General features: G+C 43.3%; 1 protein-coding gene across 1 annotated transcript in view; it reads right to left on the bottom strand.

Annotated features, from left to right (window-relative positions):
- LOC146798204 (serine/threonine-protein kinase D3-like) overlaps positions 1-27,793 on the bottom strand; it is a 508,587-nt gene that overhangs the window by 255,193 nt on the left and 225,601 nt on the right. The window lies entirely within an intron of this gene.

The following is a 27,793-nucleotide window of genomic DNA, read 5'->3' as shown; positions in this document are numbered from 1 at the left end:
ACCGCCCGCAGCCACCCCCTATGTAGTTGTGTTAACTAATGTCCCGAGTTTACAGAAGGGGAGCATGGAATCATGGGAGACTAAGAAATAGATCACTTCACTGGTTAGGCTCCAGGATAGGACTTACAGAGAGGTTGTATGATGAATTTAGGATGGCTAGAAGGGCACTGTGGGTTGGCAAAGGCCGGAAGATCATGAGCGGGGACTGTGTGATACTGACATTCAAATCTCCACAACTAGTTCGCGAAATACTGAATAGAGCTGGCTCTCATACAATCACCACCCAGGGCATTAATTTAGTACCACTAGGTTTTTTCTACTACCCAGACAGTAACAATAAGTTTACTTACTCCAGGGAAGCACCTATTCCGTGTCCTATGAGTCAGTTCAATGTCCCTGTTTAAAATCCTTTTGAAACATTCTCCAACCTTGATCTAGTTGACTGACAACAAATGGGGGAATTGTGCTGTATAGTTACACCAAACACTATGGATCGGGAGCCCAGTACGGGACACCTTGATTTGCCATCTATCAACATATTAGATGATCTACCCTCCCTTAATGAAATGGAAAGTACTGGGCCAGAGTGCGACACGGTGGGTACTAGTACGTTGGTGGGAATTTCCCGTCCAACACAAAATACCCGCTATATTCAACCTTACGCTGAAAATGCTGGGATAAATGAAACTGGAAGAGACCTAGAGGATAAGTGTCAAATACTGTTCTGGAACATCGCAGGGTTAAAATCCCAGGAATCTAATACCCTGTGGATCGAGTTTATTAACAATTTTAACATCATTAACGTACAAGAAACTTGGGCAAAAGACCCACTACATACTAGCGGCTATAAAACATTTCATACCCCAGCCATTGCAACAACATCTGGCAGAGCTAAGGGGGGGTTGTGCACATATGTCTCAAATTACCTCACTGTAGGAAAAATTGAATTTATAGCCACTGAACCTCACTATCATATAGTGATCTTTCACGTGGATAGAACTCTCTGCTTGGCAATATTGAACTTTTATAACAATCTGACACCCGCTTTGATTAAAGATACACTGAGATCACTGAGTTGTTCTCTACATACTTTAATTACCCGCCTAAAGAAGGAGGTTTTTGTGATTTGGGGTGGGGATTTTAATTCCCCCGTTTGTTAGCATATTGGTGAAGATGTCTGTGGTCTAACGTATGGAAACGGGGAAAGCTTTGTTCATTTTCCGCACACACTATATGGGGATTCTCTGAATGATATAATGTTTACTTTTGACCTAGGGTTTGCTAATAGTTTATGCTCTCCCTTGGTTCCCTTTACCCCTACTTTTAACGCTCGCGGTTCAACATCCACCATAGATTTTATTTTGTCCTCATGCAGATACTCTTCCTGTATTAACAATTTTATGACACATGAGATAGCCATTTCCCCCTAAGCGTAGATGTGACTATGCTCAAACAGAGCACAAATGCCAGAATAACAGCCATCGATAATGTCAATAATATTGCTGGGATTAGGCAAAATGGCTTTGCACTAAAATGGGCTACTGTAGATACACATGAACTTATTTTAAAAATTGCTCTTAATTGTAAAAGCATGCTTTTGTCATGTCTGGATGAAAATACACCCAGCAAAGAGATTAGGGAAAACTTTTTGGCTATCTCAAATTACATAAAGAAGTCACTCTTTGTCGAAAACACTAGGAGACCGACAAGAAATCAAGGCTGGTTTAATGCCGAATGCACAAAGGCATATACCAATCTTAAAAACTGTATACACGCCCCAGTTAAAAATATTGAGCACATCAGGGAGGCAAGACGAAATTATAAAACTATACTTAAAGACAGTAAGTCTTTAACAAAATACATGGCGGGCTTTACGCGATGCTGCAGATAGCCGTGATTCTTCTGAACGCCCCTTATATAGTGAACAAGGAATGGCAGTTATGGAGATTGCCATCTCAGAACCCGAATGGGTAAAACATTACTCAAACTTATACAAAAATCCGATTTCAGAGGCCCAAGACTGTGCACTAAATACAGTAGGTAAAGTACAAGATCTTAGAATGAACTTTACACTGAACGAGATTACTGCAGCAATCAATTCTAGCCCTGGTGGTAAGGCCCCAGGACCAGATGGTATTCCTGTGGACCTTTTTAAATCAAATGTAGCATTACGGGGTCCGCTTTTAACCCAGGTCTCAAATGCATGCAATAAAAGCGGCTTCTTACCAATATGGTACGAATCTACCATCGTACCAATTTTTAAAAGGGGAGACAGGACGAATCCGACTTGTTATCGCCCGATTTCGTTGTTGGACTCTACAGCCAAGATCATCGGACGGGTTTTATTGGATAGACTGCAGACCTGGGCTGACGAACAAGACATCATCAGCGACCTACAATATGGGTTCCGTAAGGGTTTGGGCACAGTAGAACAGGGCTTAAATCTGCATATTTTAATGGACAAGTATACCAGGGCAAAAAAGGGCCGACTTTTTATGACTTTTGTGGATTTAACGGCAGCCTTCGACTGCGTTATTCATGACAAGTTGTGGTTGATTTTAGAAGGCCTAGGTGTAGATTCACTAATAAATACATTTTTAAGGGAGCTTTATTCTGGAGCAAGGGCTAAGGTGAGATATGGGAGAGGTGGAGAATGCACGAGTCACTTTGGAATTGGGAGAGGTGTGCGGCAAGGCTGTGTCCTTGCCCCATTTCTCTTCACACTGTATATGAATGGCTTGGAATCTCTTTTAATCAAAGAGTGCAGGGACCTACCTAAGGCGGGCAAGCGATACATCCCTGCACTCTTGTATGCAGATGATGCAGTTTTAATGGCCCGTACACCTCTCGGACTTCAAAGGGTCGTTAACTCATTTACCAGTTTTATGTCCAACCTGGGACTTTCAATAAACTGTTCCAAAATGTATACAATGAATTGTGGGGCAGGGACAAATAAGCAGGTTAAAACCCTATATTATAATGGTAGCCCAATAGAGCGGACTAAAACATTTTCATATTTAGGGATTTTATTCGACAGGACAGGGACCTGGATAGAGGCGGTTAAAACCAGGCGCCTGCTGTTTGCTAGGGCATTACCGGCCCTATCAAACTTCAGCCGCAAATTAGGAAAGCGCCCACCGGTTGAACTTCTACATATTTACAAATGTGTGTCTATTGCTACCTACGGTGCGGGCGTATGGGGTTACGCAGACTTAAAGGTTCTGCAGACCGTGGAAAACATGTTCCTCAAGTTTCTCTTGGCAGTGCCCCAAAGTAGCTCAAACTATATATGTCATATGGAACTGGGTATTCCATACTTAGAAGACATTATTAAGACTCAACCTGTCCTTCTTTGGCACAGAATTTGGTTGTCAGACGAAACTGGTTTTATTCGCTATATACTGATAGACGCTTTGAAGTCTGATGGTGTCAAACTTATTAGGTGGTTGGAGTACATGAAAAGGTTCCTCACAAACATAGGTCATTTGGAATACTACACAAACCCCTCTTTGATGCGTAGTATATCCAGGAAAGATCTCAAGGCTTGCTGCATGGGCTTTCTGGGCGAAATTAGAGCAGTTACTGAGATGAGAAGACCCACGGTCCAAGCCCACTACTTGACCTTGCTGACTCCAACTACTCAGTTATATTTATCCCTAATTGATCAAGACTTTGACTGTCTCTTGCTGACTCATTTCAGACTGAATATCTTATTTAGATCCCTAAACTTTCCAGTGATAAACAATTGTTCTAGAGACTTGTGTAAGTGTCCCTGCGATGATGTCTCACTACAATCCACCATCCATATTATGTTTTTCTGTAAATATTATGATGCATTAAGAAAGAGATGGATTGTACCAGTTTTAAAGAGCCTTGGTTTGAAACACCATCGACCAGCTTTTTTAGCATTGCAATTTTTAGAAAATGAATTTGTTATCGCATCTGTCACTGTATTTCTTAAAAATGTTTTTAGATGTCGGAAATCCATGATAATGTGACATGCAAATATGTATTGTGCTGTTCAGGAATTTACTGTTTTAAATTTTTCACTGTGCTTTGATGGTTATTGTACATTATAACCGAATAAAGACTACTTGTACTGAGTTGATCACATCCGGTGGTGTAGGTCACCTTTTCTACCCAGAACCTACTATTTCTGCCCTCCTAAAGATGGCAGATTAATTCATCATTCATTAAATACTTTATTTCAGCATACATGGCAGAAAAGTTTCCACAATGAGAATGTCCACATAATATTAAACCACCCAGTCACTAAAATATGATAACTTATATTATAATTAAAAACCCACAATTCGGATTGTAATTAGATAATTTAAATCAGGGAAAAAATCCACATTAAAACAGATACAAGAATTAAGGAGAGGATGACCATCCAAACAGCTTAAAGTGTATACAAATACAATTAATAGCAAAATGTGGGCATTTTCTGAAATCTTAATTTTACACTGTCTCTTTATTTTCTCCCCACAAGGCATAAAAAACATATGTAGCAAGTTTATTCAAATGCTCAGTAAACACGGAATTATCATTGAAAACATGTTATAAAATCATCTTTCACCCGCCCTTTGATCTTATTTCCTAATGCCCCATATGTGGCCAAGAAATTTAGCAACCGCACACGCTAACAGTCAAGCATCAGATCATAAGATGCGCAAAGCTTCTGTGAGGTTGCCGGTTCCCAGCTGTTTACAGATGGTGCTTGGCCAGTTTGCTCTTGAAAGTGCATATACTGGGTAGGCGAATATTACATGAGCAACAGATTCCGTAGGGGGTTTGGAGCCAAAATAGCACTGAGGTGACAATGGGGTGCTGTGCCATGGATGACGTCTACCTGTAAGGTCATTCAGGGGAAGGGTGCCAAACCTAAACTGAATGTATCATTTCCTATTCCTTGGTATTTGTATAAGATCTAAATAACACTCGAAGGACCAGAACAGTTTTTGGACCATAAATGTTAGTGTTAACTTTCCCCTAAACACGCTGCTTAGCTCAGCTTCTACTACCCAGTCCAAATATCAGCCTTTTACTTGGCTTTTTCAGCATTTTAGGTGTACAAACTAGGCTGCCCACCCTAGAGGCGAGGCCAGCCTTCCTGGGGGTGTACTCCTCCTGCATAGCTAATTTCATTCCTTGCCCGAGTGGAAGCAACCATGGGGCCAAGGGAGGCTTGTTTCCTCCTTAGGGGGGCAGGTTAGATGCATATAAGAGGAGGTGTAGCTTTTGAAGCTCACCACTCTCATGTGCCAATTCACTAGCCATCTGCCATCTGGGGAGGAGGGAGGTGTGACCTCCTTCTTGCCCAGCTTTTATTTCTGACTTCTGGGAGTGATCACACTACCTGTCAGGGGGAGAGCAGCAAGTGCAGGTGCAGGAAAGTGCTGGCTGGTCAGCCAGAGAACAGTAAAGCTGGGGGCAACAAGGGGGCAACTTCTAAGGAGCCCTCACCCAGGGCACAAGAATCATGTCAGGGTGAGAAGGCACATTGTTTGATACCAAACATGACATATTTTAGTAGTACCATAATGGAGCTGCCAATCTCGAGGGTGCCTCGTTGGTAGCCCATGTTATCCTATGGACCACTAACACGTATGGTATATAATGAACCCTGCTTCCTAGGATGAGGAGACCTACCTTAGGGGTGCCTTACATACATTAAAGGCAGTGTAGGTGAATATGCCACAGATGGTGAGGGCACAGTAGAGTTCAAGCAGTTTGCACTGCTCCTGGTGTCTGCAATGGCAGCCCTGCTGTCAGTATGTTGCATGTGTCATCCAAAGGGGCACAAAACCATGCTGCAGCCCTGGGGACCCCTTTACCACCAATTCCCTGGGTATCAACACAGGCACCAGAAACTAAGTACTTATAAGGGGGTGAAACGTTTGCCAATTTGGGATTACCAAGTCAAACAAAGCAGTTTTATGAGAGAGCACAGGCAGTAGGGGCTGGGCAGCAGACTCCAGTGCACTATCAGTGTAATAACCATCAGCATTTGGAGCAAGAAAGAGGGGACTGGCCCTACAAAAAGAGGCACTTCCCTAAAGGAGTCAGAAACAATGGCCTGGATGGTAAGGCTAGTGAAGTGGCACATCAAGAAGGTTATCTTCAAAGCCTTCACCACCAGTGAAATGCAACCAGACTGCCTGCGAAAGGAGGAAACAACCTTCCCTCTACCCCAGGCATATTTGCAGGTGGCAAAATTAGGTATTCAGGAGATGTACACACCCATAAGGCTAGCCACATAACTAGGGTGGGCTACTTGGTCTTCACAGCTAAGGAAGACTTCTGCCAGTTTTAAAAGTGTTAGAATAGAGTATTCTGGGTAGAAAAGGTGACACAGATCTCCAAATGAGGTCACCTCAGGGGCAGATTAGCCCCTGGGGCTAGTAGCCTATTGGCCACTTACACACACACCCCTAATGCCCCAAAATCTAGGATTTAAGGGCTAACCCTGACAAAAAAACTCAGTTCTTATCCAACTTGCAACAAAGGAGGAGACCCGTGTCTGCAACAACGCGATCTGCACAAAGCAAAATTCTGATACTCTGCACCTGTGGCAACCTTCCTGGAACTGCACGACTGCGACTCGTCCTGGACCAAAGGTCGGTTCCCCCAAGCAGAGGGACCCCTTTGAGAGCCAAAGGCAACTCCAGACTGCCCTGGACTAGTGGCATTAGTCCACTGCACACCACAGGTACAAAGAATGTACCGGAACTAAAGAATCGCTGGCCATCAGGCACTCCGAGGGATCGCACAAATGTAGATGATTCAGTGCATTGTGAGCAATGTAATCCTGACCTCGACCAAGGCTCAGTTGGCTACCATTTTGCCCCGAACATCGAACTAACTTTCTGCTGAGCATACCGCTCCCAAGGTTTGTTGGTAGCCAGTTTGGCAACCACTCCCTTTACTCAATGCTGCACCTCGAGGGAACTCCATAAAACCATCATCCGATATCAACAGTGGCTTCGTTGTCGACTTTTTGCACCTGGTTCCCCACCAGCACATTGTAAGTGGTAAAACCAGCTACCCCACGGCTCCCGCTTCAGCATTAAGGATAGCCAGGACAAATCTGCACCCGTGCTTCTCGAGCCATGGAAAATTGGATCGACTGTCGTGGTTTGGTCCTGGGACTCACAACACCTTTAACCTACTGGGGTTTCACGCAACTCAACCTACAAGGGGCCGATTGTCACAAGTGATTTTTTCCATTGACCTCAATGATAACGTTATGGAGTACTGTTTGGCTCTGATTTAATAGTCCTTTTATAATCTATAACTCCGGATATACTGTTCCAATTGACTTCATTTTGGTATCTAAATATATATACAATATGCTTTGTTTATATAAATTGGTGTCAGATTAATTTCCAGTTGTGTCAACTACTTATTGGCCATGTTGTTACCAGGCGTGGCTGGTGACTTTTCAAAGTGGTAGGGCGTAAATGTTAGCGGCAAGTTTGACTGAGTGAGCGAGCTCAATGAGCATGGCTGAAGGACATTAGGGAGGTTTGTTTGCTTCTCCCCACAACACTTTTGGAAAAAGTAGGAGCAAATATCACACTTCAAAGCTAGAACTGCCACCGTTGTGCCTCTGCTCTGGTCTACCATCTCTAGAATTCCCATCTTGGTTTCCCCATCGGATATTCACTGGACCTTCACCCATAGATGCCCCTTTAGTCCTTAGAGTATCCTCTCTGGTCTGGACCAACATCCTAAATGGCCCACGGCATGTGATTTCGGATCTGAATTGAACATGATTCAACCATACAATGCCATCAGTCTTAAAATGCCCAACTGCTGTGCCCTCCCAGGACTCCACTGGACCAGAACCTTTGGGAGGCCCGTCTGGCATGTCCTCTCTAGTTTGATCATGGGTCATAATCCTTGTAAAACTGCAGAACTCGCACCAAAACAAAGCAAAGCAAGGCGCCTCACTGCAGCTCGATGCAGCCACTGCAGTATGTTATAAGCAGCACTGACCATCGTGATTAAATGACATCTCCAGTTGCGGCAAAACGGGCGGGTGGGTTCACGCGGGGGAGGGAAGTGGGACGGACGGATAATAATAAAATAATAAAAAAACTTTACCATGTTTCAGACCGGGGGTCCCCGCTGGTGCCCGCCCGGCTGCTGCTGCAGGTTCTTCAGCCTGTTCCAACGTCACCCGTGGTTGCAGTGAACACGAGGTGTGTACTTGACGAGGAGGCTCTGAAGTCACGCTCGCTCCTGGCTGGCAAGTACTGCCTACGTCACGGTCTCAGCCAATCCAGACGCTGCTACAGCAGCAGCGCCAGGATTGGCTTGAGCAGTAATGCGCATGTTCTGTTTAGGGCTTAACAAATTTTGCGACCAGCCCGAACATGCATACTAGGCTGCTCATTAGAAGAGCGGCATGGAACAACCCTCGCTCTTCTAATGAGCAGCCTAATGTGCGCATGTTCAGGTCTGGTCGAAAAATGTTTAAGCCCTAAACAGAACATGCGCACTCTTACTGTGCGCGCTCCACTGACCACTGACCTGATACATATTATAGATTCGTGGATGCACTTGCACTGAACTCCTGCAGTGCTGCCCCGCCCCCTTCTGAGCCGACAACCTCCGGCGGGCTGGGATGGATTGTAATTTGCAAAAATGTGAGTGAGAACTGTGAGACTGAGAGTGACAGCACACACACGCTTGTTACTCAACTCGACTCGAGTCGTGCCTCAAATTAATTAGTGGGGCAACGCCCAAGCACCCTAATGGATGCACCGACCCTGGTTGTTACTCTGAAATGCTTAACACATGTTCCTCTAGTAAAGCCTGACTGCTCTTTATCACACTACCAGGACAGAGCTAAAGATTTACTGATGTGAATCCAAGGACCATCTTTGGGGTATTGTGAGAGTATTAAATGGTGAAACCTAATCAGCATTGCCACATAATACTCCTCCTCCCTACAATAGGTATTTAATAAAAGTGATTGTTTTAAAATGTGAACATTCATGCTCACAGTCCCTGCCCTAATGACAATGCCACTAGTAAGCAGAGAAAGAGAGGTCAGTTGTTCTGTGAACCCTACGTGAGGCCTAGAACTTTATTAAAGTCTGTTAAGTCAAGTACAAGAGATTTTTGGACAGCGCACTTCCTGAACTCACGTATTTGAGTGTACTCTTGTTTATTATAATGGAGAAATAGGAGGACCAATTAAATAAAATATTTGCCTCCGATCAAACAATTTGTCCAAGCAAGGAAGGCAGGATTCATCCCAGCTTTTCTGGATTCACACTGTCAACTCAGACACAAGTTGGGTATCTCTTTCTCTTTCCCATTTTACATCAAAGGTCAGTGCTTTGTCGCTAATTCTTAGCACATGAAGTTAGAACGCGAGGACAGTCACATGGGTTTGAGGCTCCAATAGGACCTCAATGTGAGCCACAGCTTAATATCTGAATCACGCATGGCTCAAGCTTTCAGTGGCTTGCCTTCTCTAAAATCACAAAGATATATATAACGCGTAGACAGAGCCTATGGCACTGATCTGATAGGGCCCCTGCCTGTCACTCACTCCACTTAAGTGTGCTGTCTGCATAGTTTTAAGTTGGTCAGTTCCTGGAAGGTCTCAGATGTGGCAAATAAAAACTGCCTTTGAAATGAGTCCCAATTGGGTCCTCAAATCATGGACGCTTCAGGCAAAAAACAATTCCAATGGACTATACAAAACCTTGAGGTAATCCATAACAGCAAAGCCGTCCCCATTTACATTTCTTAAGACTATTTGGTTTTGCTTCCTTCAGAGTAGTGTGTTTCTGTACTTTTCTCATGCAACATATGACTCTTTTGTCACCTCTAGACATCTGGGTGAGTTCCGGCTGTGGGTGAATGATCATGACAGGGCATGAGTGAGAGCTCTGGAGATGAGTCTTAAAGGTAATGTGACTTTCTCAAATCGCTCCTCAGTGAGTCGTAAAATTGTTTAGACTTTGTGCACATTCAAGTCTTGACCTCTTTGCAAAGCTCACAGAGCGATGGTTAAATATGTGACAATTTTAACTGTGATTTTAAATGGAAAGGAGGCACACGACTGTTAAAATTTGACAGTGACAAAGGAAAATAAAATACAGCGCTTAATGCTGAGTTGGTAGTTAGGTTGTGTGGGGCACGGGTGAAGTGAAGAGCACTTACGTATACACATCCCTACACACTCTTGCACTACTGATGGTGAGCTATACATATTCTGTGAGGGAGAGAAGCTTGTACTGAAGCTTGTGGTACTTTAAATTCTGGACCCGTGTTATAAACATCGTCGTATCATGACGATTTTGGTATCAGCAGACCGCAAATGATTAGGATACTATGCACAAGCATTTTCGCCATGTTCGGGTGAAGAAATCACCCTGAAATCATAGTTTCCGTTCTGATCCCTCGGGTTCCATTTTAGAACGACAGCCATTTTGTGATTGCCCTCACATAGGCCCAGAACTAAAGCCAAGCATGGGTCTGAAGGACACGCACACCTTCGTTGACTCTTCGGTGACCTGGGCAAGCTGACTCCACTGCCTGAAGCCAAACCTGTTCGGCCTGTTCCTTTCCCAGTGGCCGAACGAGATTAGTATCAAGGCTCAACCTATTGTAAAACCCTTTGATCACAAACAAACCATGGTTAATCTTCTACTCACCTGTCCCTGTTTCCTTCTTTATGACTTGCTTTACGAGGAGGAGGTGCACGTTTTTATTGGGGGTCTGTCGATATCTGATGGAAGCAATAAGCCTTGCCGGGTAATTGATTAAGGGCTGGACAATGGGCTTGTCATCATGACTTTGCTTTTTCTTTGTAGTGAAAATATGTGAATGGTTAACTGTAAAATAAGGAATGTTTGCCTAAAGCATAATATTTTGTATAAAAGAGAAGGCCGGCTTTGTAAGTTTGAGCAGTCTCCTGAGAATATACACCGTTTTGTACTTCTAGGATATCTGTTACTGGCTGCAGCCAATAAATTCGATCTTTGACTACACCTAGAAGACTCTGTGTTTCTGTAGTCTGAAACAGGAAGAACTCGAAGTCTTTGGGTGTGTCCCCTGGCACCGCTGGGTTCCGAAAAACCCAGTACTTCAGTTGGCGCCCAAGGTGGGGCGATTTCAGCGGTACCGGTCCAAGCCAGAGGTTCGTGAGGAGCTTCGTGTGAAAATTCTGGAGGAAGGCCGCCACTTCATCGACCCCTGTATGTCGACGTGGTCCGAAAGTCTTTGCTGCGAGGTTCCCCGCTTCCCGACGGCTACGAAGGACTGCTGCCCTGACTATCGCCCTGTTTTGGACCCTTGATGATTTGGTAGAGCGAAACGATAGACGAGTCTTCTGGTGACGTCATCGATACCTCAGTTAAGTATAAGTGGAGCGTCTCCCAGTCCTTAGTTTGGTTTTTGGTTTGGTATCCCCTGGGGATCTTTGATTTGGAACTTGCAAGTACCAAAGCCGAGGGACTCGTGTATTCACGAGACTATCGTATTCGATAATCCTTTGAAGTTTGAAGCTAGACTAGAGAGCGAAGATGCCTGGTCTTAGCAGACTTGGAAATTTGTTTTGTCTTGGTTGTAATAGGGATTCCCGATTGGAGGACTCGTGTCCAGTTCCTCCGATTGGAACTCCAACCTATGAACTATATGTGAAACATGGCATAGCCCCCCTCACATATAATGAAATATGGATCCGATACACCAGGAAAGATGCTGTTTTAAAGTGGCCCCAAAATGGTAGTTTTGACACAGAGATTCTGGATAATCTGGAGGTTAAACTTTTTAAGAAGAAAGCCCGGCCGGCGATGTTTGACTCATTCCGCCTATGGCGTAAGGAAGCCAAACAGAAGGAAATTAAATTAGCAAAAAGAAATAAGAGAGAAAAGGGTATTACGGTAATGCAAGCTGCTATGCAGTTTCAAGATAATGAAGAAGAACAGATGAGTGAGCAGTTGCACAGGCAAAGTAAAATGGTGATCGATAAATGTTACCCAGTTTTGCCGCTTCTTCAGCAAGATGCGTCAAAAGAAATGGAGAAAGACCCTTTAATGTCACACTTGTTGAATTCACCACCCCCTTATGTGCAGAGTGCTACAGCACCTCCACAACCTTTAGTTGTGCAGCCTCCAGTTATTTTGCCTCAAGTTCTTCCACAACCACCAGCTCCTCTTCAGCTGGCTCCTACTCCTATGGTGCAGCCCCCTCAAGGGCCGCCGACTTTGCTACCTACTCCACCTGTACTTCCTACGACTTTGTCTATGGAACCAACCGCCTCTTCTGGTGGTGTTCCCGATACTGCCTCTGCTTCTGCATCTGCATTTGCCTTGTTTCCCTCTGTTTTTCCTCCCGTTCTTTTGTCAACTTCTCCTTCTATGCGACAGAGAATGACTGCTACTGTTGCTAGCCTTATATCTCCTCTCTTCGGGTCCACTAGTGTGACCCCTGATTCAAGACGTAAGCAGACGCGTAGTCAACCGCCTGATTCTCGAGAGAAAGAAATGTTTGACCGAATGGCGCGTAGATGGGTTATCTACCCTTCAAGGTATGATGTGGGTTCTGTTATGGATGCCTTCCGGCAATGGGAAGCACCGAAACAGAGATACGTTTTTCTTTGTGAGGAATTGGAGGATAATGATTTGGAAGCGAATCCACAGGAGTTGTGCCGCGTACGATTTGAATTTGAAAAGGGCACAATTGTGGGTCCCAATGTTGAGAAAGCAGTTGCGACATTGTTGTCTTTTAGGATTGAGGGTCCTTCTAAGTCATTGTTTGAACATGACCCATCTGATAAAAAGGTGAGACAATACCCTATGAGAGAAGTCCCTCCGGTATGGAAGGACGCTGTTGCGGCTGATGCCGCTCAAGGTATTGCTGCTATGCCAGCTCATTTCCAGCGTGTTTGGGTACATGTTCCTTGGAAGCGATCTGAAGTTTTAGCCCTTAAGCAGACTTTGCCTGACCCCCATAAAAATCCTGCAGGATATTATAAGGAATTAGCACAGACGGCAGACTCATGTGTTATGAATTTAGCCGACATAGACATGTTATTTGGGAATGTTGTTCCACAGCCTCTGTGGGGAGTGATTCGCAATACAGATCACGTGCAAGAGCTAGGCGACTCATGGGCTAACATTAGTGCTGCAAATGATAGACAGGTTGGTGGTGCCAAGCCTGAGCCTTTGGTAGCGGAACTTCCTGCTAGGATCATTACTTACATGAAGACTTTAATGCCTGCGATGCGTGTGAATTGGGATAAATTGTCTGCGTGTAAGCAGAAGAAAGATGAAATAGTGTCTGATTTCTTCACTAGGTTTGAGGAAACGTTTATCGACCACAGTGGTCAAGATATGAGTACAGAAGGTGGTCAACGGTTGTTCGTTGACAAGTTTGTGCACAATTTGCTTCCCGAGTTGTGTAAGAAATTGAAAGATTCAGAGAGTTCTTGGGCCGTTTCCTCTTCAGCACAAAAATTGGCTACTGCACAGTATTACGAAAATAGGGATAAAGATGAGAAGGATAGAGCAGACAAGAAAACGAAAGAACTAAAGACGAAGGTTCTTTTACAACAGGCTTACCCGCCACGTGGTGGTCAGAGTAACTATCAGCAACCTCAGTAGTTTCAGAGAAACTCGCAAAGGTTTGAGTTTTCTCGACCACGTGTTTCAGTAGGTCCCAATCAGTGTTCATATTGTAAAGAAGAGGGTCATTTCAAGTATAGTTGTCCTATTTTACAACAGCGTACGAATGGTACTATTGGTGCAAAAGGTCGAGGTGTCCAACAAGCTCCTAGAGGTAGAGGACGTGGAAGTGTCCCCCAGAACGCGCGTCCCCTTCCATTTCAGAATTCAATGAATAGTTTTGATCAGCAAAATAATGCGCCTGGTAGGACGGCTCAGTACTATGCTGACGATTATTATGCGGAAGATGAGAATATGGAAGGTAATGATTGCTAGGGCAGCCATAGACAAAGAGAGGGAGTTGTTTCAGTTCCAGTAGATCAAGGTGGACCGTATGTTAAGGTAACTACATCAGGTGTGTCAGAACCTTTTCTGTTGGATACTGGTGCTGCAAAGAGTTCTATTATGCACTCAAAACTCCCTGGCGCACCTTTGTCTGGCAAGATGAATGTTTCAGTAGGTTTTTCTGGCGCCCCGGTTAGGAATCCGATCTCTAGTCCTATGTCCCTTTCTGTTGGACCTTGTGAATTGGAAGCACCCCTTATCCTGACGACAGGTTGCGGTAAAAACCTGTTGGGATTGGATTTGTTGAAAAGATTGTATGCGACATTATATTGTTCTCCTTCGGGAGTACAACTTACACTGGGTAGGAAAGTGATCTCTCCAATGTATTTGTCAAAGGATAAACTCCCGACCGAATTGTCGTTTCTTCCTGATATTCTTTGGGCCACTGGTCCTAATGATGTGGGTCTTTTGGAAATACCACCATATGTTGTGACATTGAAAGCCGATGTTAAATTGCCACGCATTCCCCAATACAAGATATCAAGTGAAGGTGAAAAAGCGTTGCTAGCAATCATTTATGATTTAATAGAAAAAGATGTAATTGAAGAGACAAGAGGCAACGTTTGCAATAGTCCTGTTCTGCCTGTTTTGAAACGTACTGACCCTTCTCAGCCACCTGTTTACAGGTTCGTGATCGATCTTAGAGAGGTCAATAAAATAGTTGTGCCACAGTTCCCATTTGTTCCTGATATCACTGCCCTATTGACTATGATTACAGCTTCCGCCACTTGGTTTTCGGTGATTGACTTGAAGAATGCTTTCTTCAGCATCCCGATTGCCGAGGAGAGCAGGGATATTTTTGGTTTCAGTCTAGGATGCCCAAGCTTCCGCTTCAAACGCGCACCTCAAGGTTACTGTGAAAGCCCATCAATATATAGTCAGGCTTTAAAAACACAGCTTGATGAAATTGTTTTACCTCATGGCGCTACCCTCATTCAGTACGTCGATGATTTACTAATAGCCGCAGATACTGAGGAAATTTGTAAAGAAGCCACATTGTCGTTGTTGCGTCATTTGTCTGATTTGCATCACAAAGTGTCTCTTTCAAAACTGCAATATTGTCGACAAGAAGTGACCTACTTAGGTCATCTCTTATCGAAGGAGGGAAGGAAACTGACCCCAGAAAGAATTCAGGCAATTGCAAAATTGAGTGTGCCAAAAACAGTACGTGCTTTCTTGGGCATTACATCATACTGTAGGCAGTGAATACCGAATTTCTCTTTGCTGGCCAAACCTTTGGTAGCATTAACCTGTAAAGATACACCGAATTCCGTTCCATGATCTGAAGACTGTCAGAAAAGTTTTTCAGAATTGCGTAAGGCACTGTGTTCAGCTCCTGTGTTGGGTACCCCCGACTACAGTAAGCCTTTTACACTGTATGTCCATGAGAAAGAAGGTTGTGCATTGTCAGTGTTGACACAGTCTTTTGGAGACAAGCAGCGTCCATGCGCGTATTTTTCGTTGACTTTGGATCCGGTAGCTAAAGCATTGCCGAGTTGCTTGAGAGCCACAGCGGCAGCAGCTGTTTCTATTCGACAGTCTGCTGGATTAGTAATGAATAACATGTTGATTGTGATGGTTCCACATGCAGTGGACACGTTGTTAAACAGGACCAAGACACAGCACTTAACTAGCGCTCGATTGTCAGGTTATGAGTTGACACTGTTAGCGAGTCATGTGCACATAAAGAGGTGCAGTACGTTAAATCCAGCCACATTATTGCCGATTTCAGTAGAGACAGATGATGTTGAACAGCATGATTGTTTTCTCAGGACAGAAGAAGAAACGAAAGGGAGAGTAGATCTTAAAGATACTCCTCTTGTAGAGTGTGATGGTACCTTATGGGTGTATGGTTCATGCTTCAAGCTTTCGAATGGTGATACGACCACAGCATATGCTATCACGACTTTGCATACGATTGTTGAAACTGCACGTATACCACATAATTCAGCTCAAGCAGCAGAGTTAATTGCACTTACGAGAGCGTGTGTGTTATGGAAAGGAATGAAAGTGACCATATATACTGACAGCCAGTATGCGTTTGGTGTGGCTCATAGTTTTGGACGATTGTGGAAAGAACGTGGGTTTCTGATTTTACATGGAACTAAAATACAGCATGGTCAGTTGGTGAATGAGCTTCTTGAGTCACTGACCTTGCCACTACAAGTCGCGATTGTGAAATGCCGTGCACACAAGAAGGTTACCGATGATGTTGGTCGTGGCAATGCATTTGCTGACGAAATCGCTAAAGAAACAGCAAAGGATGTGAAGAATCGAATGTATGTTGCAGGCCCTGCAAGATGGGTTGGTGATGTTGGAATGTGTGAAGACACGATAGAGAGTGTGAAGTCCCTTCAAGCCGAAGCTTCAGAGAAAGAATTGAGTATGTGGAGAGAAAGCAAGGGTAAATTGGACTCGAATGGTTGTTGGGTTGAGTTGTCAGAGCATCAGCGATGGTTGTTGCCTGATGCGTATGTACTTCCAGTGGTTACGATGGCACATGGAATGGCTCATATCAGTGTGAAAGGGATTTGTAAGTTGTTGGCTCCAGTATGGCAAAATGCTGGAATTCCTAAATGTGCAGAGAATGTGGTCAGAAATTGCATGGTGTGTCTGAAATACAATCCTGGTAGGGGAACCCCAACTCCAGCTGGTCATTTCGCGCCTCCAACGTATCCGTTCGAGGTTTTACAGCTAGATTTCATCCACATTGAAAGGTGCAACAATTTGAAATACGTACTCGTTGTTGTTTGTGCCTTTTCAAGGTGGGTAGAAGCATATCCCTTAAAAGACAAAACTGCCTTATCCACAGCTAAAGCCCTTGTCAAAGAATTCTTCCCCAGATTTGGAATGCCGAGAATGGTCTGGAGTGATAATGGGAGTGAATTTGTGGGTCGTGTGATGAAGAAAGTATGTGAAGGGCTAGGTATTCAGCAGAAATTTCACGCTGCAAATCACCCCCAATCAGCTGGACTAGTAGAGTGCTATAATGGCACGTTAAAATTGAAGCTGGCCAAGATTCAAGTGAGCTCTGGTCTTAAATGGCCTGACGCCCTGCCTTAGCACTCCTATCAACGCGAATGACTGTGCATTCGCGAGTGGGACTTAGTCCTTATGAAATTGTGTTCGGCCGTAGGGCTAACATATGGGGAGTGCCAAGGCCGACAAAATTCAGTGAGATCGAACACCCCGTATTACTTGATTATCTGTATGAATTGACGGCTAAATTGCGTGTTTTACACCAACAGGTGCATGATACTTTGCCTCAGGTCTCTGAAGCTCCAGGACATCCTATCAATCCTGGATCATGGGTGCTGGTCAAAAACTTCAAGAGGACAAAGAATGATGAGCCCCGTTGGACCGGCCCCCACCTCGTCAGCTGTTCGAGTAAAAGGGAAAAAGAACTGGATCCATGGCGTTCACTGCAAGAGGGTCCCTTTGCCTTTGCCCTACGACCAGTGGGTCCAGGAGGGAATCGCTGACTCCGAGACTGAGATTGTGCCTCGTTTTCTGCCTTTTAGCAATGCACGTGTAAAAGGAACAATTTCTGAGAAATAAAGTGACAACATTTTGCAAGAAGCTGTGCCACCGTCAATTTGATTAGACACTACAGAGCCTGAAATCTTGTTCCAAGACCAGACAGTATCTGGAAAGAGTCGCTATAATTTGAGGTCGAGAACTATGGACAAATAAAAATTCTTTTTTCTTTGCTATTTTTGAAAGTGCAGCTCTCTCATCTGAGAAACTTGCTTATTTTTGTTCTTCGAACCGCCATCCGGGTTCAGCTGCAGGGTCGTGGTTGCCCAAGTCTTTGGAGTGCAGCTGAAAACGTTAGGTCGACAGTTCTGGTCGGTCTATGGGATTTGCCCTGGACTGACAGAAGCATTCCTTAGCATCGAACACTCTACCACCACGAGCAGCAATTAGAGAGGATGGAGTTTTTCGAGAATGAGAGACCTGCCAAACAGATGGATTTTAAAGCCAGAATGTGTACAATGATGACAAAGAAACGATTTTTGATATTATGTATTTTCATGTTGTTTAGTGTAATGACGTTTTTAATAGGATATATTTTATTCTCTTTTCAAGTGACGTTTGCACCCACTGCACAGCCCATACCTCCTTCTACTGTTTCCTCGCATTCTTTTCACTCTCTGCCTGAACACGAATCTGCTAGAAGATTAGAATTCGTCAATAATTCATTGATTCAGCTTTTACACCAACACCAATTAGTAGTTAACACAACTAACTGTTGGGTGTGTGGTCTTATGCCTCATACTACTGAAAAAGGTATCCCTTATCTGGTCCTACCTTTCAGCCATAATGGTTCTGTGTGGGCATATAGAACGATATTCATATACGCTCATGAAGCCAAACCCCTACGTTCTGTGAAGGATAATGCTAAGAATAGTGCTCTAGTTAAGGGTATAGTAGATATGATTAAGGAAGACATTTCCTATGAGATTATCCCGAGAGATGAGACACTAGCATATATTGGATGGAACATAACAGGATATGGAGCTGCTCTGAGTGAGAACCAGCGAGCAAGGGGATCCTCCCCGATTTGGGTTGTACCCCATCAGGGTCACCTATGTCTGCAAGGTAATGGCAAGAATCCCAGAGCTCAGTTAGGGAGAAGTGTCTGTATTGAAACATATGTCTTTGCGTCTCAGACTTCCCCTTCATTCTTAGCAGCTAAGGGTACCTATTTCATCTGCCATAATAGAGCCTATACATGGTTGCCCCCTGACTTCTCGGGCACATGTTTTGTTTCGTTCCTGTTGCCTCCCACCTACACGGCTGCGGCAGATTACCATAAGACAAGGATAGTTAGAGGTGTCATCAGTCAAGATGACACTGCAGGACAAGAGTTTGGAGATTTCGTGAAGGGTTCTCTGCCGTTTTGGGGTCCTATGGTTAACAGCAGGAACATAAGGCAATTGACAAGGGTGGTTGAATCCACGGTAGATGAAACAGCCAGTGCCCTTGGTAATTTGACTGCTGAGCTCCAGTCGGATCGCCTTATGACTCTTCAGAACAGGGTCGCATTGGACGTCATACTTGCAGACCGAGGTGGGGTATGTACAGTAATCCAATCAAGTTGCTGTGTTTTCATTCCAGATAACGCTCTGACAGTTTACCAGGCCATTTCCAAACTGCATAAGATCTCCGAATCTATTCACGTGGATAAAGGAGATTGGTCATTGATGGGGTGGTTCTGGGAACTGATATCCACCTGGGGATGGAAAATTCTGATATTCATTGGGATGATCTTAGCCATTTTTTCCTGTTCTGTCTGTGTGTACAGTGTGCTCCTGCAATATGTGGCCTCTGTGCTACATCGTGTGTAAGGAAACCTGTATCAAGGGACGAGCTAAGTAATAGGATGATGCTACAGCAACATCTCAACGACTTTATGAATATAGACTTGGACTCAGACCTAGACTCAGACTGACGTGAGTATAGGTTAATTGCCTATGTAAGGGCAAAAGGAGGGTCTGTGGTACTTTAAATTCTGGACCCGTGTTATAAACATCGTCGTATCATGACGATTTTGGTATCAGCAGACCGCAAATGATTAGGATACTATGCAAAAGCATTTTCGCCATGTTCGGGTGAAGAAATCACCCTGAAATCATAGTTTCCGTTCTGATCCCTCGGGTTCCATTTTAGAACGACAGCCATTTTGTGATTGCCCTCACATAGGCCCAGAACTAAAGCCAAGCATGGGTCTGAAGGACACGCACACCTTCGTAGACTCTTCGGTGACCTGGGAAAGCTGACTCCACTGCCTGAAGCCAAACCTGTTCGGCCAGTTCCTTTCCTAGTGGCCGAACGAGATTAGTATCAAGGCCCAACCTATCGTAAAACCCTTTGATCACAAACAAACCATGGTTAATCTTCTACACACCTGTCCCTGTTTCCTTCTTTATGACTTGCTTTACGAGGAAGAGGTGCCCATTTTTATTGGGGGTCTGTCGATATCGGATGGAAGCAATAAGCCTTTCCGGGTAATTGATTAAGGGCTGGACAATGGGCTTGTCATCATGACTTTGCTTTTTCTTTGTAGTGAAAATATGTGAATGGTTAACTGTAAAATAAGGAATGTTTGCCTAAAGCATAATATTTTGTATAAAAGAGAAGGCCGGCTTTGTAAGTTTGAGCAGTCTCCTGAGAATATACACCGTGTTGTACTTCTAGGATATCTGTTAATGGCTGCAGCCAATAAATTCGATCTTTGACTACACCTAAAAGACTCTGTGTTTCTATAGTCGGAAACAGGAAGAACTCGAAATCTTTGAGTGTGTCCCCTGGCACCACTGGGTTCCGAAAAACCCAGTACTTCAAGCTGCCCCTCTTATGTTTGGGAAGCTTTAATCAAACCCACTGCTTCATACCTCTTTTTTGACACAGTGAGGGTGCATCAGTCAGCGGATTCCAACTTTGACTGTGAGCATCCGGTGGAAGTTCACATCTTATTTGAAGATCTACAGGAAGGGTTGCCATCTTCTGCATAGAAAAATACTAGACATGTGCGTGTATTCTTACAGTACTCCGAGAAAGGGCCAGGAGATGGTACGTAATTAGCAGTTTTTGTAAAACCCCCATAGTCTCTTTCTTTGTCAAAGCATTTCTGCCTCTGTTTTTATTAAACATATTTAGAAATAGTACAGACTGCTCTAAAATGCTTTTGAAGTGTTTTCATCCTGTTGTTTCTGCTTTATGTTTACATTTAAGAGGGATTCGTTTTATCTAACTTGGCATCAAAATACTCACTAGACCAATGGTCACCATTTCAATGCTTTTAAAGCAGCTTAGATTGTTATTATACCTGCACCAGAATATTACATGTCATTTTGATCTTACATTTCAGGTTTAACTAATATAGTTAAGGTGTGAAAGCTTTTGGTACAGATACCCTTGTGTCACCTTTGTCCCTCCCCTTGACCCTTTTCATTTGCATTCACCTACAGACCTCTCATCACTTGCTCTGCACACGGTGGCAGTGAGGGTGTTGACTTAGACTCAGTGTCCCTCAGCCTCTTTCTGTCTCAGCCTAGTTCAATCTAGCCTTTCTATTGTTATCTCTCTTCAACTCATTGTGTCATGGTGCCCTGTCACATGCCAGTGGGTGAGGAGAAAACTCGTGGGGCAATCAATCAGTTAAAATCCATCCAGATGGTTCAGAGTTTGCTAGATCAGTAGAGCATCCAGCTCAAGCCATACTTACATCTCACCCTACAGCAACAGTACACCTTGGACACGATTACTTTCACCTTCATTTGTGCGATATAAATTAAAGCCAAACAATTGTCTAAGTGTTTGATCCATCAGTGGCACATCCTTTCAAATGGTACAGACAAATGATGTTCAATCAGCATTCCACACATCCATTGTGAAAAGGTTAGTTTAAACCTACCAAATCTATGAACACGTAGAATGGCATAATGAGTAAAGGTAGCTCAAAACTTAACACGCATTTGAAGCCAACCAATGGACAACAAAATATCCCAGTAAAACCAAGCAAATTGTAATGTCCTTCAGCACACAAATTCATTACTATAATCTTCATATCTTAAAATTTGTAATACTATTACTATGCTTTCTTTTAATAGGGAGAAAGACAATGTGATCACTGATTCTTCGCTGCGTAGATTACCAAAGCATACAAGGGTCTTATGGTGCAAGTAGTTTAAAACTTTCCTTTCCTGGAATTTTAGATGCCTTCTGTTATTACATGCTGCTAGGTAACCTGCACCATTTTTACTATTTCACAGCTTTCAGCTAGCCTACTTTCCCTGATTCCTCTTTTCGTCTTCTAAGCAGGGTCAGCTGCTCGGCGTGTGCAACTAAAAGCCCATTTCTCGCTGCCCACCCGAAGCCTGTTCAGTTGTTCTTAGGTAGGTGTGTATGCAGGCCTGCGTGCCCTGTAGTAAGAAAACAAGGGGACCCCGTTATGTGAACCTGGGGTGGATGAATATTTTAGAAAACAGTGGTTCAGAATTGGCCAAGAAGGTCCAGGGTATGTAGTCTCCATTAAGGGGACAGGGTACCACAATCGTACTTGATAATCAATATCTCAGGGAGCGATAAGTAATATGCACAGGGACATGAAAGTCGAAATAACGTAAGTTATTCATTTTTAGAAAGGTTATTAAAAAATTAGGTGTAAGTGACAAAAGGCGTGACGTGAAAAACATAACCATCGCATTGACAACATATAGGAGAACTCCTCAAGAATTTTATACAGCGTGTAAGGAGTTCTTGTTGTAGGGGGTCAACGACGTTTCGATCTCAGTTATTCAAGATAATCTTCATGACATAGAATTAGTGAGCAGGCGGAATTTTTAGCCTGTTAGAGCTGGGTAAAGTACAAGAGTGAAGTAAATCCTCCGCAGGGGGCATAGAAGTTAAGCACGGAGTGCTAGGGCTGTGTCCGCTTAGAAGGAGAGCACATACCCTGCCCCCCCTACCATGCATTACTGTGCAGAGGAATTGGACTAGAGTGAACAACATAATCCAAACTATCTCCTTGAGTCCCTACTCAGATTGGCCTTACCATTCCAATTAACTGGAAACTAATACCCTTAACAATGTCCTTCACCACCATACACTGGCTCCCAGCAACCCCTACCCTTTTTAGGTCAGCATACCTTGTTGTTTGTAGGGAAATCTTACACTGACAACCCCTAATATTATTTATTAAGCTATGCCCCTGATCACAATATTAAAAAACAAGAGAGTCCTTAGCCGAAGTTCATGTTCCTGTGAGGGTTGATGTTTTTCTGTCCGCAAAAGGGCCCTAAAGGTCTGGGGAATTCAACAGCGCTCCGACGGCAAGTGTAAATGATTCTTCTCTTTTCACACACACAATATTCACCTATAGTGTAGGTAGAAGAAGAGGGAACCAAGTTAGGGTTCAGGTGAAAGATAGGCAAGGAGCGTTCAAGAGTCTAACTGGAGAACCAGGAGTCTGGATATCAAGTAGCAGAGTTAGGGAGCGGTCTTCCCTCAGTATAGTAATTCAGGAGCTCCTAAACTATTCTAAGGCATACATCTAAAATAAAATGCATTCTCTCCAGAACGTCTTCTCACTGACTCCACTAAACTTGAACCAATCAGGTTGCTCTGTCTCCCTGGAGCAGGTAAGCTCTCCTTATTCTCATCATCAGACAAAGGCACACACAGCTGCATGGCTTTGGGAATATCAGAAGTCCAGACTGCATGGTACAGAATGATCTCTTCTTATCCCCAGGAATGGTATAATTCACAACAGACTTTGAATTAAAATTATCTACTCTAACATTTTTGCCAGCTTTCAAGCAAAACAATGAGCTACTTTTGTAACTTGTAGAGCTTATCTTGATCCTGAAAGGGAAAGAAAAATGTCAAAGCCCCTTTCAAAAGCAATGTTATGTTACGAATTAAAACATTTTGCATCTGCGGCCTAGTCGCATGGTTGACATGCGTATACAACAAGCTAATGTTTATACTTCGGTTATATAAAATGTGGCCCCTTCATACATATATAGCAACAGATAAATATATGATCACTAAATATTATGGAGCATAATTTGCACTGTTCCAGGACCATGGGGTCTGAGTCATGAGTTGGGAAATCAGACTGGAGTCACACTGACTATCCATAGGCTATGCCAAGGGGAACTGATCAGCATAAAGGCTTCTCTAGAAACTGAAAGAAATTCTTGGAGAGGAACATATATTTGTAGTGGTGGCCAATTTGGTTCTGAGACTTCAAAGAATATAGCAAATATATAGTTGGAAATAAACATTCACCATTAATCTATAGTGTAAACTATGACAGGCAATTATGGGGGATACAAAGTAAAACATTAGAAGAGCAAATGATAAGAAATATAAAGAGAAGAAAGTCTTGGCACTTTAATAAAGGACAGCAGAAGCTGCATTAGATGTTCTGTATATCTCTAGAATGATGCCATAAATATACATACAGTACCGTTTTGAGAGCGCCTTCTCAGAGACACTAGTCCAGGTTCATAGGAAGGCTGTTCTTCGGGCTAGTTTAGTGACCCCAAGAATCAATTTACTTTTCTCTCTAACAGCTAAATGCTGATACACTGTTGTACTAGAAAACCTTTCTCCTCACTTCTGAAGTCGACCAGGAGAGAAGCACGAAGTGAGTAAAAAATAGAGTGCATTTTATACACATTTCGAGAAGCAATACAAACATGAGCACATCATTACTCAATGAAGCCATATGCTAAGTGAAAGCAATGGTAAATGTTAACACTATCAACTTACACATACTTGGCATTTATGCAAATATTTCATACCATTTCAACAAACTTCAAGAACCAATCAAAACTGTCACTGCATTATCATTAGTCCAGAACTTGACAAATTAGTGATCATAAACCATATCTATGGTCATAGCGGAAGACTGTTCATGACTAGAAATCCATGTCAGTGGCAGTAATCTTGGAGATACTAAAGTGCAGAAGAAGAAAGCAGGGAGCGGAAGAGTCACAATAAAGGTGCTAGAGCCCAAGCAGCAGATATGACTGCAGTAGGCGGGAAAACAATGGAGGCAAGGCGACAACGCATAGCAGATTCATTGTAAAGGAAGAGAGCTGAATTCAGACTACGGGAAAAAACTGCAGGCGGTGAGGGTTCAAAAGCTAAAGCAATACAATCGAGCAAGGGTCCGCAAGGGAAGCAAAGAAGCAGAACAGACAAGGACATTGAAGATGGTAAAGAACAAGCTGTGGGAAGCATCCCAGAGCCCTTGCAATTAGGGAAGGATGTAGTATTAGATTTCAGCAACTACAGATGTAGCTATGACTGGAGTCTCATGAGAACCATAGAGATATGAAGGAAAGTGTCACAAAAGCTCAGTAATTCATTACGTCGGCACTATTGCCAGAAAATGAAATAAGAAGATAAATACAATTTGAGGCATACTTTTGAAGATCCAGCTGGAAAAAACCTAAAAAGAAGACCCAAAGAACACTCTGAACCAGATCTCTGATTTAGCAACTAGGATGCACATTATGCAACATGAAGCATGGGAGTTCAAGACAGTCCATCACCTCTCTCACCCAGAGGAACACTCAGTCAATGACCCGCTGGAAAAGGAAGATAGTGATGCCATGTACATCCTTTGACGAAGCATAGAGAGTGGCCAGGGGGATAGGATTATGGTCTCTCGTAGCTAAAGCAGACCTTAAGTTTCCTGTTACAAGTGGGAAGGTAGTTCTGTTTTTGGCCAAAATGTCACAATTAAAGCAGAATCAGTTTAGCAAGTGACCTAGTATTTCTGGGCACATATCTACCTGTAACACGGAAATATATCTGGAAAAAGGTCCAGGGTTTAAGGAAAACATGTAGAAATTGAAGATAGCACCAATTTATTATGTTAATCCCCATTCTAGATGTCACAACTCATAATGTCCCGGTAACAATGCATATTACCAGACTTCTTGTAACGGGTCACAATGTGAGTATTCTGGCTGCTACCACTTCACTCGGATAGTCACAACTTTCTATATTTTGCTGCAGAGAATCATTGTTATTTTGAAATATATCTACCTGTGAAGTTTGTATTGTTTCTCAGTTATTTTTTAGCATTTTAGCAATATTTTAGGGTTGTGCTCCAGCAAGGAAAGTGGGTTGCAGGTGAAAATGGAAACTGGATGACTTTTTGTTTGTGTCTGAGATTAATTCTGAGATTAATTCAAGCTTCCCATCCTTCACTTTGTTTTTGATACCTTTAGTGTAACTGGTACGCCCAGACAAAGGGTACCGTGCTCACTGGGTGATGAGCTATAATAAAGGTGAATCCGGAACTAAGTTGCTTGTGTTCCTGGCCAGGTTATCCTAGCTTAGAAAGGCCAATCCACACAAATCCGAATCCTTCACTGCATGTATAAAGTAGGTGTTTCAGCATGTGGGTGCCATGTTGGAAACCCATATATACAAGGACAGAACCGGATTATAAAAGAGGCCTACGTCACTGTGTCATTCCCTCTATGAACCAATGAACCGCTAAGCTCCATTGAGTCTAGCATACAGAAATGAGCATCACCATATCAAAAGACTGACTGTATAATAGTTTTAGCTAATCCTAAATATGGAGGCCGCCATTTAGGTTTCCATTCTTTCCTAAACCATTGTTGTGATGAAGTCGCTTGTGAGAAACCCCCACCAATACAATAAAACAAGCAGTGCCTTAAAGGAACCTCTGGTGTGTGAGATTAAATGTGGTACTATCAGGTAAACGTCCAGTAACTTTAGAATGCGGTAACATAAACATCACCACATTGGGAACTCTAACAAAAAGAAAAACGTATTTCCTAAGATGTACGGAATGGAAGCATATAAGCCATCCAATCAAAAGAATTGTAGAGAAGCTTTTCTGCAGGGAGGGTAAAGACACAAGAGGAAGGAAAGCCACTGAATAGGAACCCAGCTAATGAGTGTCAAGAAGGCCGTCAAATGGTAATCAACGGGCTGATCCAAAGCCCACTGTAAGTATTTGTATTGCCCATAGAGCACCCTGTTCTGGGTGTACTGAGACAGTGTAGATAAACCATGCTATATGGAACATAACAGCTTTGCCCTCAGTGCTTCTGAGAATGAGCAGCATTGTTGTATGTGCTGCACAAAAGATAACACAACTTCATCTAGGCTATATCAGTACGCCATATATCCATTTCCCTTCTCCCCTCTGCAACTCACTGCAGTGAACCTATGATCCATGTACTGCAGACACCCAGGTTGGTGCAGATGGATAAATGTATGTATAAATGTATGTAGGTATGTATTTCTATAGCACAAACCAAGCCAAAAGGCCGCAGAGCACAGTACATGGTAAACGTCAAGCATTAAGTCAACAAGTGATAGAAGTAGTAGGTCCGTGGACTGTTAATGCATTGTCATGTAATGTTCTTTAAAGTGGTGCATCTCAACTCTTTTCTGAATTGGAACAGCATTGGGGTAGTCCTAATGGATTTAGGGGTTTTGATCCAGATCCTTGATGTGGAGGAAAATGCCTGCATCCTTGTTTTTTTTCTTTTTTACACTTCTTAGTCTGCAGTCTGATGGTGTCCTGATTTCAGGTGTGCAGAGAACCACCTGAGCCCATTCACCAATATTGTCCTATCAGTTCCCTCCCACCCACTTCTTTGATAAGTCCCATGATAGTCCATAGTCCAAATAAAAGTGCAGAGGCCTTACTTTTTCTTAGGAGCTTGCAACGTTGTAGCCAAAGGCTAGGGTGTAGTATTCTTATATTAACTTAAGATGTGGTGTTTCCTTGTGGGTAGAAGGAAATCACGCTCATCATCAGTTGTAGGAACACGTTTATTCTCACAAAGCTGCCACACAACAGTCTTGATGATTTTGATTTCCAGATGAAGAGAAATATTGCAGAGGCTAAAGACAAGTAAAAAGAGGTTTTTGACAATCGTAACTATGTAATTAAGGTCAGTTTTCGGCTAGGAGACGTAGCATGCACCAAGAAGGGTGGCTATGTGAAGAAGAGTGATGAAAAATTCAGTTGTCTGCTTGTGGTGAATAAGGTGTGTGGTAATGCGTTCAGAGTTAAGGGGTCTAATTGGTGGAATTTTGGTACCGTGCTTCAGATGCAAAGTTGGTTCTGGTTCAGGCTACTTGAATGAAGTTGATGAAGCAATGTGAGTAGAGCTGGACGTGAAGATGTTCCTGAGAGGTCTCCTTCTCAAGGTACGAGTGTTGTGAAGGAGGACAGGGAATGT

This window comes from Triturus cristatus, chromosome 9 (genome assembly GCF_964204655.1).
Source record: "Triturus cristatus chromosome 9, aTriCri1.1, whole genome shotgun sequence".
Lineage (NCBI taxonomy): Eukaryota > Metazoa > Chordata > Amphibia > Caudata > Salamandridae > Triturus > Triturus cristatus.
This window is presented reverse-complemented; position numbering and strand designations above follow the sequence as displayed.